Here is a 17,617-nt window from a genome sequence, read left to right on the forward strand (position 1 = left end):
AATTGCCCTCCGAGTCCAGGGCCCACTGGTTGAGTTTACGGTCCCGGAACCCCCTTCAAAACCTGCAGCCCAGCAGTTTGAACTTCCAGGAGTCACAAGTGCTTCCGGAAGGAAAAGACCATGACTGTGATTCTCCTGTCCTGCTGTGCGCCCCCCTTTGCAGGTGGCCTCCGGATGGGGGTCATTGGGCTGTTTCTGTTTCAGGTGCTTCTGTACACGACTCTCCTGACTTCTGCTGTAAGTTTTTGTCCAGCTACGTGGGAGGCATCCAGGAGGGGGTCCTGACTCCTGCAGGTGGCCCCTCCCCTCCCCCCTCCCCAGGCTCCCATTCCTGTCCCTTCCTCTCAGGGCCTGTCCTCCCCCAGGCTGCTTCCTCTCTGACACTTGTTACAGAATAGAAAACCATTTTACTTGGAGACTTTTCACAGCACCAGGCCTCAAAACCATTGAGGGCAGCTGAGGCCATCCCACACCCAGGCTAGAAATCACTTTTCTGGGTAAGAAGGGAATGGATGGGCCCAGCTCCTTCCCAGGCCCATAGCAGGGGACAAACTGGGCCCTGGAGCTTCTCATAGAGACTGCCAGGCCTTCCTCTGGAGGCCTTGTCTGTTCATTCCTTGCTATCCTTGGGAACCAACCCATGAGGAGCCTGGCTTCACGCCTCGAATGTGGGTGCAGACTGGAATCCCACCCGACTCTGCCCACGTATTTTAACCACATGCTAGGGTCTGTGAGAGAACCCAATTCCCAAACACGGGTCATCTTTCCTTCGATCCATGCACTTTGTTCGTGGTTCCCAATGGGAGTGATTTTGATCCCGCAGTATCAACGCAGGAAGCTTTAGCCATGTCTGGAGCTTTTAAAATTGTTTTTATTTTTTATGAGACGGAGTCTCGCCCTATTGCCCAGGCTGGAGTGCAGTGGGGCAATCTCGGTTCACTGCAATCTCTGTTCCCACCCCCCACCACCGCCAAGGTTTAAGCAATTCCCCTGCCTCAGCCTCCCTAGTAGCTGGGATAACAGGTGCATGCCGACACCCCCAGCTAATTTTTTGTATTTTACTAGAGACGGAGTTCCACGTGTTGCTCAGGCTGGTCTTGGACTCCTGAGCTCAGGCAATCCGCCTGCCTCAGGCTCCCAAAGTGCTGGGATTACAGGCATGAGCCACTGAGCTATTTTTGATTGCCACAAGCGATGACCGCCGGTGGCGTCTAGTGGAGCCAGGGATGCTGCCAAACGCCCTCCAGTGCACAGAACCATCCCCACAACAACCATGACCTGGCCCAAGGTGCCAACCAACCGTGCCAAGGTCAAGACCCCTTAGTTCTTTCTCTCTGGCTGATCTGTCCCTGCACTGCAGACAGATGTGCCATTCCGGGCAAGGGATTCCTACTTAACCCTTCTCTGCCTGCGACATGAAAAACAAGCAGCTGCCTTGAAGATTAAGTGCGTTAAAATCCATAGAAAAAAGTGATGGAAACGTCTACAGCAGGGACCCCCCCTACACAGACACGACCCCCTTCTCTGCCACACCCACTTCCAGAGCCACCCCGGGTGCAGGGCTGAGGGAATAGCAGAGAATCCTAAGGCTGAAGCGTGGCCCCCACATTGGAAGGCCTGGCCCCCAGTCCCTCAAAACGGGCCTGATTGGAAGGTGGTTGGGAACATGGAGCAGGGCACTCTTGTTTTAAATGAAGCCCCCGGGGTGGGCCTGATCCCGACTGCCCCGGGTCCCGGTGGGGAGAGGGGACTCAGACCCGCAGAGGGCGGGCGGCCCAAGGGGGCCTAGGAGACGCCCGCTCCCAGCCCAGGAGGGGCCTGCGAAGGAACCAAACCCTGAGACACTCTGACCTCGGGCTTCCGAACCCTGAAAGGAGGAAACCAATGTCTGTGGGTGGAGCAGTTGGAGGCGCCCCGGCTCCGCTGCCCTGAGGCTGCGGCCCCGCAAACTCCTCCCCGTGGTGACAGAGCGGAGGGTCCCGCAAAAGCCCCGGGAGCTGCCCAGGGATCCCCTCGGAGCCGCGACCCAAGGGAGGGAGCGAGTCCCGCCGTCGGTCCCTCTGCCGGGTACCGGCACCGCAGCTTCCCCAGGAGGAGGGAGACGAGGCTGGAGGAGGCTGCGGGCGGGGCCCAGGGTGGGTTCCTAACGGCGGGGGGTTCCCAGAACTGACGCGGGGCGGGCGGAGGGACGGAGCCTCCGTGGGTCACCCCTAAAACCAGCCCACAGGAGGCAGTCCTAAGATGGGGGGCCTGCCCTGTGCTGCCCCCACCGGGTTCCATCAGGAGACCCCCTCCCGACCGACACTGAGACCCAGACGGAAGCCACCCGCTTCCTCATTCATTCAGTCACTCATTCACTCATTCTTCCCCGGAGATCCAGTGGAGAAGGGGGAACTCCGGCCGCTCGGCGGCTTCATGCGGCGGGGGGGAAGGACGCGGACCCTAAACATCTGGACGCTTCGCGGACCTGGCAGCGAAGCGGGTAAAGCGCGCGGGGGCGGTTCTGACAGCCCGGGGTGATTTCCCCTAGGAGGGTCCCCTAGGAGCCGTCCCCTAGGAGCGTCTTCGGTCTCATTCGCTCTCTCCCCTCCCCCGCCCCCAGACGGAGTCTCTCTGTCCTCCAGCCTGCAGTGCGATGGTGCGGTCTCGGCTCCCTGCACCCTCCGACTCCCGGGTACAAGCGATTCTCCCGCCTCACCTCCCGAGTAGCTGGGACTACAGGCACGTGCCACCACACCTGGCTAATTTTTTAATTTTTAGTAGAGACAGGATTTCACCATGTTGGCCAGGCTGGCTCGAACTCCTGACCTCGCGATCTGCCCGCCTCGCCTCCTGAAGTGCTGGGATTACAGGCGTGAGCCACCGCGCCCGGCCCTGTCTCATTCTCTTAAACCTTCTCCAGACTCCACTTCCTGTTTAGTGACCTTCCTTTGTAAAGGTCACAGTAAAATTCAGAGTACTCGTCCTGATGAGTAAGGGCCTGTGTGGTCTTACTGCTTGCTCTGCTGCTGCTTTTGGGAACCTGCCTATTTTTCAGGGACTCTGTGAAATGTTTCCTGATGTCCCCTCTTACATCATGTCTGAAATGTGCGAGAGGCACGGGGATGGTGTTTGCTTCAGAAATCCCAGAAGTCCCTTAAACAGATGTATGTTTTCTGCTTTTGTATCCTACAGAGATTTCAAATGGGAGTCTACAGAAATTTATACCCAAGTGATTTTCTCCGAACACAAAGCATCTGCCCAAATGTAAGATAATCCAGTTATTTTACTTCAAATTTGTATTTTTTTAAGTGTGAACTGAGATTGGTCATTTAAACTCTATATTTCCCAACTCCCAACTGTAGTAGTTACAATATTATCATTTTATAATTTCCTCTTTTTTTTAGTATGAAGCTTATCAGGAATGTGTCATTGATTTGTATGTGTATATGTACATGTGTATCATATATCATATGAACATATACGTGTGTATACCATATATCCATATATCCTGTTGAAATCACAGGATTTCTTTTCTTTTCTTTTGTTTGTTTGTTTCTTTCTTGAGACAGAGTCTAGCTCTGTTGCTCAGGCTGGAGTGCAGTGAAAGGATCTCTGCTCACTGCAATCTCTGCTTCCTGGGTTCAAGCGATTCTCCTGCCCCCACCTTACCAGTAGCTGGGATTACAGGTGCCCATCACCATACCTGGATAATTTTTGTATTTTTAGTAGAGACAGGGTTTCACCATGTTGGCCATGCTGGTCTTGAACTCCTGACGTCAGGCGATACACCCACCTTGGCCTCCCAAAGTGCTGGAATTACAGGTGTGAGCCACCACAGCCTCAATTTCATTCTTTTGTATGGCTGAATAATATTCTATTGTCAACTTATATCATATCTTCTTCCTTCAGCATCCACAAGTATTTAGCTTGTCTTTATATCTTGACAATTTTGAATATTGTTACAGTAAACCTGAGTGAGCAGATAATTCTTCAAGATGCTGCTTTTATTTCCTTCAGTTACATACACAAAAGTGGGATTGCTGCATTGTAGGGTAGGTTTGTTTTAAAAAAAATTTTAATACCTTCCCTCCTGGTTTTCATAACGACTCTACCAAGTTAGAACTTGGTTTTGTGCTTTGACTATACAAGAAGCAGGCCAAGAGGGACTGTGTTTTGCAAGGACCATATAGCATATTGGGTGCAGGTATCAGAGGAAGAGCCCTCTGACCCCAGCATGCAAAGAGAATTAGAATCTGATGAGGGCAGCCCTGAGAATCCTAAGGTGTAAACCCAATGAGTGTTACCCAGGTTGGGGATGAAAACCTAGAGTTCTAGGCATTCCATTTTCTGTGCCTTTTCAGCACCCAAAGAACCATAGTATATGAGGATTGAGTGATCCCTACAGCCCATCTACTCCAATCGGCTCATCGGTGAGACTGAAGCCCAGAGAGGGGAACTGACTCTCCCAAGGTCACACAGCCACAAACTGGCACAGCCAGGACAAGGAACTGAATATTTCAACTTGTCCTCTCTCACCTTCCAGGCCAAAATCCTTCCTGAGAGTGAGCATTGTAGGCATTCGGGCTTCCTCTCTTAGGCTGGAAATAATCCAATAGACACATTCTCCCTAAGATAGGAAAGAGCGTCCTTTCTTTACTCCTCAGCTCTCAAACTGGGAGTTGCATTTGAGAAAAAGGGAGCTTCCTTAATTTACATTAGAACCATGATAATGGTGGATTTCTAAATCAGAGAATATAGAGCTTTGTAGGGCATTAAAGATTGTGGATTTTTTTTTTTTCTAGTTGTGATATGGAGTCTTGGAGGATTTTTAAGCTGGGTTATAACAAGTGCTGACATGTATTTTAAAAAGTATCCTTCTGGGTGTTGTATGATTTATTCTTGCTGGTCCCTAAAAGATGATGGTGGACAAAGGGAGGTGTGTGAGCTCAGGGGTGTGGGGTCCACACTGTAGATGCAGGGGTATTGGGATGGTGACTGAGCATGAAAAAGGCAGGCTGTCCCAGAGCAAATTGTACCCGTGGGCAGCTAATGGCACGTGTGAGTGACACAATTCCCAGCTGATGAGAGGCAGCAGAGAGTCCTGAGCTCACCTCCATTTCCTGCCACTTCCCCTGAGCTGAGACTACTCTGTGGGCTACTTTGAAGTTATGAAGCCTTTTTTGGTAACTTTGGCTGTGCTACTGCTCTTCTTCCAAGTCATTTCAGGTAACCTAGACCTCTTCAGGGGAGGGGCTGGGAGTAGATAGTGGGTCTTGGTCACTGGAGGATGGGCTGACAGGGAGCAATGTTAAATAGCAATTGTCTGGAGGAAGAGGAAAGAGTCCCCGCATCCTGGTTTAGAACCTGCCTCACCATTTTCAAGTTCTGTGATGTCCCCAGCAAACTGCTTGGTGCCTATGAGTTTCAGTTTATCCATTTCTTAATTTAAAATAATAAATTAGGTTGAGGGATCAACATTGAAGACACTGAAATTTTGATGTACAACAAATGTAACTTTTGAAATTTTTTTGTAATTCATTTGAATGTTTCCAGGAATGCTCATCCTGTTCGTAGAAAAAGTGGGAGTTGAAAAGGGCACTGGGATGTACACAGCTTCAGAAGACAATTCTATTCATCTTTTTAGATTTAAAAGAGCCTCTCAGATGAGCTCATTCTGCTTTAAAATGTTCAGTCTTTCAGCGTTTCTACTTTCACCACCCCCTTCTTCTGCTTCTCAGAATGGCAGCTGGATTTAGGGGCCAGTGGACATGTCATTGCTTAGTTGAATAACTCGTTCATTCAGTAAATATTGTCAAATGTATTCCATGTACCAGGCACAGGTGATAGAGATAGAGCAATGAAATCAACCAACTAACCAACCAACCAGCCAACCAATCAAAATCACTATCTTCTTGGAGCTTATGATTCTATCGGCGGAAGGAACAAGCAGAGTAAGCAGGGGATAGCAAGTATCAGGGGATGTGAGTTTGCAACTTAAAAAAGGGGCATCGAGGGAATGCCTCACTGAGAAAGTGACGTTGGAACAACGACTTGAAGGAAGTGAGCGGTGAGCCATGCAGATATGCTGGGAAGAACCTTCACGTATTAGCTGAACTCCTTATCAAAGAGATGCTTTCTGTCATCCATTTGGTTACCTTGGGGTTTAGAGAGTTCAGAGAGGAAGACAGGATGAATGCTTGAGTTTATCTTTGCTTAATCACTTTGAGAGATAATGAATTCGTTTTCCATCAGCTTCTGAGGTTGAGCCATTAGTTTTTCTTAAATATTATTTATTTTGAACCGATGATTCTAAGCAATGAGTTCAATCTATTGCAATTATTATCGCTATTGAAGTACAAATTGTCCTATTCTTGGCCAATAGGAGTCTCTTCAGTTTGGCTTGTAAGTCTTTCCGATACAACCGTATTAGTCTTTGACGGCTTTCTTGGTATCTGGTATGACAGGAGGTTTCAAAATCATCTTGTAATTTACTGCCCATAAGTGGCATCCACCATGTCTCCAAGAAGTCCTGTTTTTTTTGTTTTGTTTTGTTTTTTTTTTGAGACGGAGTTTCGCTCTCCTTACCCAGGCTGGAGTGCAATGGCGCGATCTCAACTCACTGCAACCTCCGCCTCCTGGGTTCAGGCAATTCTCCTGCCTCAGCCTCCTGAGTAGCTGGGACTACAGGCGTGCACCACCATGCCCAGCTAATTTTTGTATTTTTAGTAGAGATGAGGTTTTACCATGTTGACCAGGATGGTCTCGATCTCTTGACCTCGTGATCCATCCGCCTCGGCCTCCCAAAGTGCTGGGATTACAGGCGTGAGCCACTGCGACCGGCTAAGTCCTGTTTTTTTTAAAAAAAGTTTACTGGGAGATAATATTTTAAGATTACAATATGGGTAGTAGGAATGCTAATTTCTTTTAGTCATTTTTCAGTGACCAGAGCTGGAAAAATTTTTATCTATCTATCCACCTGTCAACCATCTGTCTATTTTATCTATTTAAATATAAAATACTTGTAAGTTCATATTGGCATTTTCAATTCAAATTCAGAACTCAAATTCAGTATTTTCTTTTTCATACTAATAATTCTGGTTCTCAAGGTCACCAGGGACAATAGAATTAGAATATGCCATGATTACTCAATTGATTGATCTCTCATTACATACACAATAGTCTTAGTAAAATAATACCAGTGCTATGATAATGTCATGATTACTCAAACTAGTTAAGCTGTCTGCATATATTCTCACCATTATTCTCTCATTTGTATGGTGTATTGTATCTATATTTGTTAGAACATATAGCCATTATGTACTTTACTCCTTCTTTAAAAATCCTCATTTTGGTCTACAAGTATCTTTATATTTAATATTCAGTTCTGTGTCAATGCTCCTCTCATTTGCTTATCTACAGCTCTTGTTCTATTAGATTCTTTAGAAAGGGCTCATGGGTTCCACTGGACATTTCCTGGGTTTGAGTACGGTGTTACACTCTATCACCACCCTAGATATCCAGAGGGGATGCCTCCTTCTCTACAGCCTCCTCCTTCTGTCTGGCCCTCTGTTAATCTTCTCAATCCAGGACTCATTTCCCCTCATGATTGAGATCAGCTCCTTTCTCTTTTCTTTTTGTAACGGGCATCATTGAAAAATGCTGGAATTTTCGTGGCTCCTGCCGTGACAAATGCCTGAAGAATGAAAAGGTCTGTGTTTTCTGAGAGAGTGGTAAACTGTGCTGTTTGAAGCCCAAGGACCAGCCACATTTACCCTATCTCACAATGAGTTAGTGCTTTAAAGTCTGAGGCCACAAAAACGAAGATAAACTTGCCCTGAGTCTGATGTTAGTAGATTCCTGAGCTTTATTAAAACATCTTTGGCTGACTTCTATGTTTGTCTCTTGGTATGCCTGACCAAGCTCAATGAGAAAAGGTGTGGGTAAAGTTGTATATACATAAGAGGAAACTGGACCTTCTATGTGTTGGGCATTTGGGGTCCTTTTCCTTTCAATTTATTTATTTTTGTTTTAGAGAAGGAGTCTTGCTCTGTCACCCAGGCTGGAGTGAAGTATCATAATTATGAATCACCGCAGCCTTGAACTCTTGGGCTCAAGCAGCTCTCCTGCCTCAGCCTCCCGAGTAACTGGGACTAATGACTAGCTAATTTTATTTATTTATTTATTCTTTTGCAGATATGAGATCTGGCTTTGTCACACAGGCTGGTCTCAAACTTCTGGCCTCAAGCTTTCCTCTTGCCTCAGTCTTCCAAAGTGCTAGGATTATGGGCAGGAGCCACCACACGAAGAACTTTTCCTTTTTTGTGAAAAAGGAAATCTCATCTATTCCTTAATTATTTTTACAGCTTTATTAAGGTATAACTGACAAATAAAAATTATGCATATTTAAGGTATGCAACATGATGATTTGATATGCATTGCATTGTGAAATGATTGCCACAGTCAGGTGTCAATACATCCATCACTTCACATGGTTGCCAATTTGTTTACAATGTAGTGAAACACTTAAGATCTACTCTCTTAGCAACTCACAAGTATACAATATAGTTTTTTCTTTTTGACAGAGTTTCACTCTTGTTGCCCAGGCTGGAGTGCAATGGCATGATCTCAGCTTACCACAACCTTCACCTCCCAGTTCAAGCAATTCTCCTGCCTCAGCCTCCAGAGTAGCTGGGATTACAGGCATGCGCCACCACACCTGGCTAATTTTGTAGTTTTAGTAGAGATGGAGTTTCTCCATATTGGTGAGGCCGGTCTCAAACTCCTAACCTCAGGTGATCCACCCACCTCGTCCTCCCCCAAAGTGCTGGGATTACAGGTGTGAGCCACTGTGCCCAGCTACAGTATAATATTGTAAACTGTAGTCACTGCTGTGATTTGGATGTTTTTGTTCCCTCTAAAATTCATGCTGAAACACAATGCCCAATGCAACAGTAATAAAAGGTGTGACCTTTAGGAGGTGATTGGGTCATGAGGGCTTCATCCTCATGAAAGGGATTAGGTGTCCTTATAAAAGGACTTGACAGAAGCAGTTTACCCCATCTCACCCAGTGTGTCCCTTCCCCCATGTGAGGACACAGAGTTCCTACCCTCTGGGAGATGCAGCAACAAGGAACCATCTTGGAACCAGAGAAACTGGGCCTTCACCAGCCTTGATCTAGGACTTCCCAGTCTCCAGAACCATGAGAAATAAATTTCTCTTCTTTATAAATCATTCAGCCTCAGATATTTTGTTATAGCAGCACAAATGATCCTAGATAATCAACAAGCTTAACAGTTGATCTCCAGCACTTACTCAACTTATAACTGAAAGCTTGTATCCTTTGACCAACATCTCCTCATTTCCTCCATCTCTCAGGCCCTGGAAACCAGCATTTTATTCTTTGCTTCTGCAAATTCAACATTTTTAGACTCCATATATAAGTGAGATCATGCAGTATTTGTCATTTGGTAATTGGCTTATTTCCCTTAAGGTAATGTGTCCTCCAGGTTCATCTGTGTTGTCACAAATGGCAGGATTTCTTCATTTCTGTGGCTGAATAATACTTCATAGTGTAATATACTACATTTTCTTTTCTTTTTTTTTTTATTACATTTTCTTTATCCATCCATCCATAAACAGGGGTTTAGGCTGATTCCATAACTTGGCTAGCATGAATAATGAGGCAATGAGCATAGGAGTGCAACTATCTCTTCAACATACCGAATTCATCTCCTTTGGATGTCTATCCATGTGTTTGTCCGATCTCACAGTGCCATAAAGAAATACTTGAGACTCAGTAATTTATAAACAAAAGAGGTTTAATTGAATCACAGTTTTTCATGGCTGGGGAGGCCTCAGGAAACTTATAATCATGGTGGGAGGTGAAGGGGAAGCAAGGCACATCTTACATGACAGCCGGTGAGAGAGAGAGAGAGAGAGAGAGAGAGAGAGAGCGCTCACTGGGGCAGAGGGGAACTGCCAAACACTTTAAAAACCATGAGATCTTATTCAAACTCATGATCATGAGAACAGCATAGGGGAAACCATAATTCAATCACCTCCCACCAATTCCTTCCCTTAACATGTGGTTATTACAATTCAAGATGATATTTGGATGGGAACACAGAGTTTTACCATATCAACTCAGGATTCATAGGGTAATTACGTTTTTTAGTTTTTTGAGAAACATTCATATTGTTTTCCATAATGGCTGTACTAATTTACATTCCTACCAACAGCATGCCAGTGTTCTTTTTTCTTTATATCCTTGCCAACACTTGTTATCTTCCATTTTTTTGTTCATAGCCATTCTAGCAGGTGTAAAGTGATAACTCATAGCTTTAACTTGCATTTCCCTGATGATTTGTGATGTTTATGATTTTTTTTCATATACTTGTAGGCCATTCATATGTCTTCTTTTAAGAAATGTCTATTCAGGTCCTTTGCCTATTTTAAAATCAAGTTATTTATTTTCTAATAATTATTCTAATTATTTTCTAATTATTTCTAAAAAATATAATTATTTTCTAAGTTATTTATTTTCTAATATGAGTTTCCTTTATATATGTTGGGTATTAATGTCTTATCAGAGATGTGGACTGCCAAGATGGCGTGGTAGGAGCAAATCAGGATTGCAGCTCTCAGTGAAGACGCAGAGGGTGAGTTAAATCCGCATTTCCAGACGGATCTTTTTTGCCCACAGAACGGGGAAATTCCCAGGTATAGGAGAGACATGGGACGCCAGCACAGCTGTTAAGGCTTGTGCGGCCTGTTTCAGCTGGTGCCGCAGTGCAGCGGCACTCTGCACAGAACGCACTGGTCTGGATGTCCTGTTAAACCAGCAATCTGAGATTTGGGAGGGCAGATTAGCATATCCATCTGATTAAATGGGACTTGGACAGTGACCCAGACCAGGAGATTACCGGGAAGAGACATTTGAGCCGGCGCAGTGGGTAGCTGCACGGGAAATCACACAGATCCCGGTGCCGTATCAGCAGCCGACTGAAACACCTGGGAGAAAGTCTACCATTAAATTAAAAAAAAAAAAAAAAAAAAAAGAGGGCTCTGAGGCAGGGAGCCAGGTGATCAGGCTCGGCGGGTCCCACTCACACAGGGACAAACAAAACGGCTATTTGAAACACTGGGGGTTGAGAGTTTTACTGCAGGCACAGCTGAACCCAGGACGGTGCAGCTTGGGACGGTGCAGCTCAGTGGGGGAGGGGCGTCCGCTATTACTGAGGCATACCGCCCCTACTGAGGTACACTCCCATTGCTGACACAGCCTGCCGTTGCCAAGGCAACCCGCCATAACAGAGAGACTCCGCCAACAGGGCGGAGCCCGCAGCAGCAGGGCAGAGCCTCGACAGGCAAATAGTGACTAGACTGCCTCCTAGCTGGGCAGGAAGGTGCAACGGATACTCACAAAGAAAGCTCTAACTCCCCGAGACAGAGCATCCGAGGAAAAAACGGGGTTTTATGAGTTCTGCTGCAGCAGACTTAAACGTACTGGCCTAACCACCCTGAATGATCAATGGAGCTCATAGTTCAGCACTTGAGCTCCTATAAAGTACAGAGCGCCTCCTCAAGCAGCTCCCTGACCCCTGTATATCCAAAGAGTCACCTCAAAAAAGAACTGATCAGACTGACATTTGGTGGGCATAATTCTGGGACAAAGATAGCAGAAGAAGAAACTGGTAGCACCCCTCACTGTTCCGCAGCTGCTACAGGTGTACCCCAGACAAGCAGGGCCTGGAGTGGACCTCAGCAGTCCTACAGCAGAGGGGCTAGACTGTTAGAAGGAAAACTAAGTAACAGAAATACTTCATCATCAACAATCTGGGCGCCCACTCAGAGACCCAATCGAAAAGTCAGCAACTACTCAGACGACAGGTGGATAAACCTGCAAAGATGGGAAGAAACCAGCGAAAAAGGAGGAAAACACCCGAAACCAAAACAACTCACCTCCTACAAAGGACCAAAACTCCTCACCAGCAAGGGAACAAAGCTGGATGGAGAATGAGTGTGATGAAATGACGGAATCAGACATCAGAAGGTGGGTAATGAGAAACTTCCGTGAGCTAAAAGAACATGTTCTAAATCAATACAAAGAAACTAAGAACCTTGAAAAAAGATTTGAGGAAATGATAACAAGGATGGACAACTTAGAGAGGAATATGATTGAATTGAAGGAGCTGAAAAACACAACACGAGAACTTCGCGAAGCATGCACAAGTTTCAACAGCCGAATTGACCAAGCAGAAGGGAGAATATCAGAAGTCGAAGATCAACTCAATGAAATAAAACAAGAAACCAAGATTAGAGAAAAAAGTGCAAAAAGGAACGAACAAAGTCTCCAAGAAATGTGGGACTATGTGAAGAGACCTAACCTATGTTTGATAGGTGTACCAGAATGTGACGAAGAGAATGAATCCAAGCTGGAAAATACTTTTCAGGATATTATTCAGGAAAATTTCCCCAACCTAGCAAGGCAGGTAACAGTCAAGTCCAAGAAATACAGAGAACACCTCAAAGATATTCCGCAAGAAGAGCAAACCCAAGGCACATAATCGTCAGATTCACCAGGGTTGAAATGAAGGAGAAAATTCTAAGGGCAGCCAGAGAGAAAGGTCGGGTCACCCGCAAAGGGAAGCTCATCAGACTCACAGCAGATCTCTCAGCAGAAATGCTATAAGCCAGAAGAGAGTGGGGGCCAATATTCAACATCCTTAAAGAAAAGAACTTTCAACCCAGAATTTCATATCCAGCCAAACTGAGCTTCAGAAGTGAAGGAAAAATAAAATCCTTTGCAAACAAGCAAGTACTCAGAGATTTTGTCACCACCAGCCCTGCTTTATAAGAGCTCCTGAAAGAGGCACTACACATAGAAAGGAACAATCAATACCAGCCATTCCAAAAACATACCAAATGCTAAAGAGCATCAACAAAATGAAGAATCTGCATCAACTAATGGGCAGAACAGCCAGCTAGCATCAAAATGGCAGTATCAAATTCACACATAACAATATTAACCCTAAATGTAAATGGGCTAAATGCACCAATCAAAAGACACAGACTGGCAAATTGGATAAAAAAACCAAGACCCATCGGTGTGCTGTATCCAGGAAACCCATCTCACATGCAAGGATACACAAAGACTCAAAATAAAGGGATGAAGGAAGATTTACCAAGCAAAGGGACAGCAAAAAAAAAGCAGGAGTTGCAATTCTCATCTCTGATAAAATAGACTTTAAAGCAGCAAAGATCAAAAGAGACAAAGAAGGTCATTACATAATGGTAAAAGGATCAATACAACAAGAGGAGCTAACGATCCTAAATATATATGGACCCAATACAGGAGCACCCAGATATATAAGGCAAGTTCTTAACGACTTACAAAAAGACTTAGACTCCCACACAATAATAGTGGGAGACTTTAACACTCCACTGTCAATATTAGACAGATCAACCAGACAAAAAATTAACAAGGATACCCAGGGCTTGAACTCAGACCTGGAACAAGCAAACCTGATAGACATTTACAGAACTCTCCACCCCAAATCCACAGAATATACATTCTTCTCAGCACCACATCACACCTACTCTAAAATTGACCACATAATTAAAAGTAAAGCACTCCTCAGCAAATGTCAAACAACTGAAATCATAACAAATAGTCTCTCAGACCATAGTGCAATCAAGCTAGAACTCAGAATTCAGAAATTAACTCAGAACCGCACAGCTTCATGGAAACTGAACAACTGGCTCTTGAATGTTGACTGGATAAACAATGAAATGAAGGCAGAAATAAAGAAGTTCTTTGAAACCAATGAGAACGAAGACACAACATGCCAGAATCTCTGGGACACATTTAAAGCAGTCTCTAGAGGAAAATATATAGCAATAAGTGCCCATATGAGGAGAATGGAGAGATCCAAAATTGACACTGTATCGTCAAAATTGAAAGAGCTAGAGGAGCAAGATCAAAAAAACTCAAAACCTAGCAGAAGACAAGAAATAACTAAGATCAGAGCAGAACTGAAGGAGATAGAGACAAGAAAAACCCTTCAAAAAATCAATAAATCCAAGAGCTGGTTTTTTGAAAAGATCAACAAAATAGAGCACTAGCCAGACTGATAAAAAAGGAAAGAGAGAACAACCAAATAGATGCAATAATAAATGATAAAGGGGAAATTATCGCAGATTCCACAGAAATTCAAACCATCATCAGAGAATATTACAAACAACTCTATGCACATAAACTAGTAAACCTGGAAGAAATGGATAAATTCCTGGACACCTGTGTCCTCCCAAGCCTAAACCAGGAGGAAGCCAAAACTATGAATAGACCAATAACAAGGTCTGAAGTCGAGGCAGCAATTAAGAGCCTACCAATCAAAAAAAGCCCAGGTCCAGATGGGTTCACAGCCGAATTCTACCAGACACACAAAGAGGAGCTGGTAACATTCCTTCTGAAACTATTCCAAATAATCCAAAAAGAGGGAATACTTCCCAAATCATTTTATGAGACCAACATCATCCTGATAGCAAAACCCGGCAGAGACCCAACAAGAAAAGAAAACTTCAGGCCAATATCCATGATGAACATAGATGCAAAAATCTTCAATAAAATATTGGCAAGCCGATTGCAACAGCAAATCAAAAAACTTATCCATCCTGATCAAGTAGGATTCATCCCAGGGATGCAAGGCTGGTTCAACATACACAAGTCTATAAACGTAATTCACCACATAAACAGAACCAAAAACTAAAACCACATGATTATCTCAATTGACGCAGAGAAGGCCTTTGACAAAATTCAACAGCCCCTTATGCTAAAAACCCTCAATAAACTCGGTATTGACGGAACGTATCTCAAAGTAATAAAAGCTATTTACAACAAACCAACAGCCAATGTTATACTGAATGGGCAAAAACTGGAAGCATTCCCTTTGAAATCTGGCACTAGACAAGGATGCCCTCTCTCACCACTCCTATTCAATATAGTACTGGAAGTTCTAGCCAGAGCAATCAGGCAAGAAAAAGAAATAAAAGGTATTCAAATAGGAAAGGTGGAAGCCATATAGTTTCTATTTGCAGACGACATGATAGTATACCTAGAAGACCCTGTCTCAGCCCAAAAACTCCCGAAACTGATAAGCAACTACAGCAAAGTCTCAGGATATAAAATCAATGTGCAAAAATCACAAGCATTCCTATACACCAATAACAGACTTAAAGAGAGCCAAATCAAGGACAAACTGCCATTCACAATTGCTACAAAAAGAATCAAATACCTAGGAATACAACTTACAAGGCACGTAAGGGACCTCTTCAAGGAAAACTACAAACCACTGCTCAACGAAATAAGAGAGGACACAAACAGATGTAGAAACATTCCATGTTCATGGTTAGGAAGAATCAATACTGTGAAAATGGCTATACTGCCCAAAGTAATTTACAGAATCAACGCTATCCCCATCAAGCTACCAATGATCTTCTTCACAGAACTGGAAAAAACCACCATGAACTTTATATGGAACCAAAAGAGAGCCCGCATAGCCAAGTCAATTCTAAGCAAAAAGAACACAGCAGGAGGCATCACACTACCAGACTTCAAACTATACTACAAGGCCACAGTAATCAAAACAGCATGGTACTGGTACCAAAACAGAGATATAGACCAATGGAACAGAACAGAGGCATTGGAGACAACACAACATATCTACAACCATACAATCTTTGACAAACCTGACAAAAACAAGCAATGGGAAAAGAATTCCCTGTTTAATAAATGGTGTTGGGAAAACTGGCTAGCCCTGTGCCGAAAGCAGAAACTGGACCCCTTCCTGACACCTTACACTAAAATTAACTCCAGATGGATTAAAGACTTAAACATAAGACCTGGCACCATAAAAACCCTAGAAGGAAATCTAGGCAAAACCATCCAGGACATAGGAGTAGGCAAGGACTTCATGACCAAAACACCAAAAGCATTGGCAACAAAAGCCAAAATAGACAAATGGGACCTCATGAAACTCCACAGCTTCTGCATGGCAAAAGAAACAGTCACTAGAGTGAATCGGCAACCAACAGAATGGGAAAAAGTTTTTGCAGTTTACCCATCTGACAAAGGGCTGATATCCAGAATTTACAAAGAACTCAAACAGATTTACAGGAAAATACAAACAAGCCCATTCAAAAATGGGCAAAGGATATGAACAGACACTTTACAAAAGAAGACATACATGAGGCCAACAAACATATGAAAAAATGCTCATCATCACTGGTCATTAGAGAGATGCAAATCAAAACCACATTGAGATACCATCTCACGCCAGTTAGAATGGCGATCATTAAAAAATCTGGAGACAACAGATGCTGGAGAGGATGTGGAGAAATAGGAACACTTTTACACTGTTGGTGGGAGTGTAAATTAGTTCAACCATTGTGGAAGACACTGTGGCAATTCCTCAAGGACCTAGAAATAGAAATTCCATTTGACCCAGCAATCCCATTACTGGGTATACATCCAAAGGACTATAAATCATTCTACTATTAGGACACATGCACACGAATGTTCATTGCAGCACTGTTTACAATAGCAAAGACCTGGAACCAACCCAAATGCCCATTGATGATAGACTGGACTGGGAAAATGTGGCACATATACACCATGGAATATTATGCAGCAATCAGAAATGATGACTTCGTGTCCTTTGTAGGGACATGGATGAATCTGGAGAACATCATTCTCAGCAAACTGACACAAGAACAGAAAATGAAATACCGCATTTTCTCACTCATAGGCGGGTGATGAAAAATGAGAACACATGGACACAGAGAGGGGAGTACTACACACTGGGGTCTATTGGGGGGAATAGGGGAGTGACAGTGGTGGGGGAAGCTGGGGAGGGATAGCCTGGGGAGAAATGCCAAATGTGGGCGAAGGGGAGGAAGGCAGCAGAACACACTGCCATGTGTGTACCTATGCAACTATCTTGCATATTCTGCACATGTACCCCAAAACCTAAAATGCAATAAAAAATACAAAATTTAAAAAAATGTCTTATCAGATGTTTGGCTTGTAAATATTTTCTTCCATTCTGTAGGTTGTCTCCTCTCTCTGTTGATTTCCTTGGCTGTGCAGAAGCTTTTTAGTTTGATGTAATCCCATTTGACTATTTTTGCTTTTGTGGCTTGTGCTGTTGGGGTCATATCCAAAATATCATCGCTCAGATGAATGTCATAGAGATTTTTCTCACTGTTTTTTCCTAGTAGTTTCACTGTTTCAGTATGTATGTTTAATTCTTAAATCCATTTTGAGTTGATCTTTGTATATGAGGCAAGGTAAGGGTCTAATTTTATTCTTCTGCATGTGGATATCCAGTTGTTGCAATACCTTTTATTGAAGAGACCATCCGTTCCCTTTTGTGTGTTCTTGGCACCATTGTCAAAAATCAATTGACTATAAATGCGTGGATTTATCTCTGGACTCTCTATTCAGTTCCATTGGTCTGTGTGTCTGTTTTTATGCCAGTACCATGCTGTTTTTATTACTATCCCTGCAACTTTACTAAATTCCTAATTTTTTTGATGCTATTGTAAGTGGGATTGTTTTAATTTTTTTTTTTTACA

General features: G+C 44.0%; 1 long non-coding RNA gene and 1 pseudogene across 2 annotated transcripts; both read left to right on the forward strand.

The window, feature by feature from the left end:
* The first annotated feature begins 1,896 nt into the window (after window positions 1–1,896).
* On the forward strand, window positions 1,897–13,297 carry LOC128932006 (uncharacterized). 2 transcript variants are annotated; one of them, XR_008481163.2, is made up of 3 exons: window positions 1,897–2,482; window positions 3,175–3,246; window positions 10,573–13,297. It is a non-coding gene; the product is annotated as an uncharacterized LOC128932006 (long non-coding RNA). The 2 variants fall into 2 exon arrangements; XR_013536301.1 differs by lacking the exon at window positions 10,573–13,297 and adding an exon at window positions 8,176–8,511.
* LOC118154041 (beta-defensin 122-like) lies at window positions 3,405–7,954 on the forward strand (annotated as a pseudogene).
* Window positions 13,298–17,617: the final 4,320 nt, after the last annotated feature.

The sequence above is a fragment of the Callithrix jacchus genome, chromosome 5 (genome assembly GCF_049354715.1).
Source record: "Callithrix jacchus isolate 240 chromosome 5, calJac240_pri, whole genome shotgun sequence".
Classification (NCBI taxonomy): domain Eukaryota; kingdom Metazoa; phylum Chordata; class Mammalia; order Primates; family Cebidae; genus Callithrix; species Callithrix jacchus.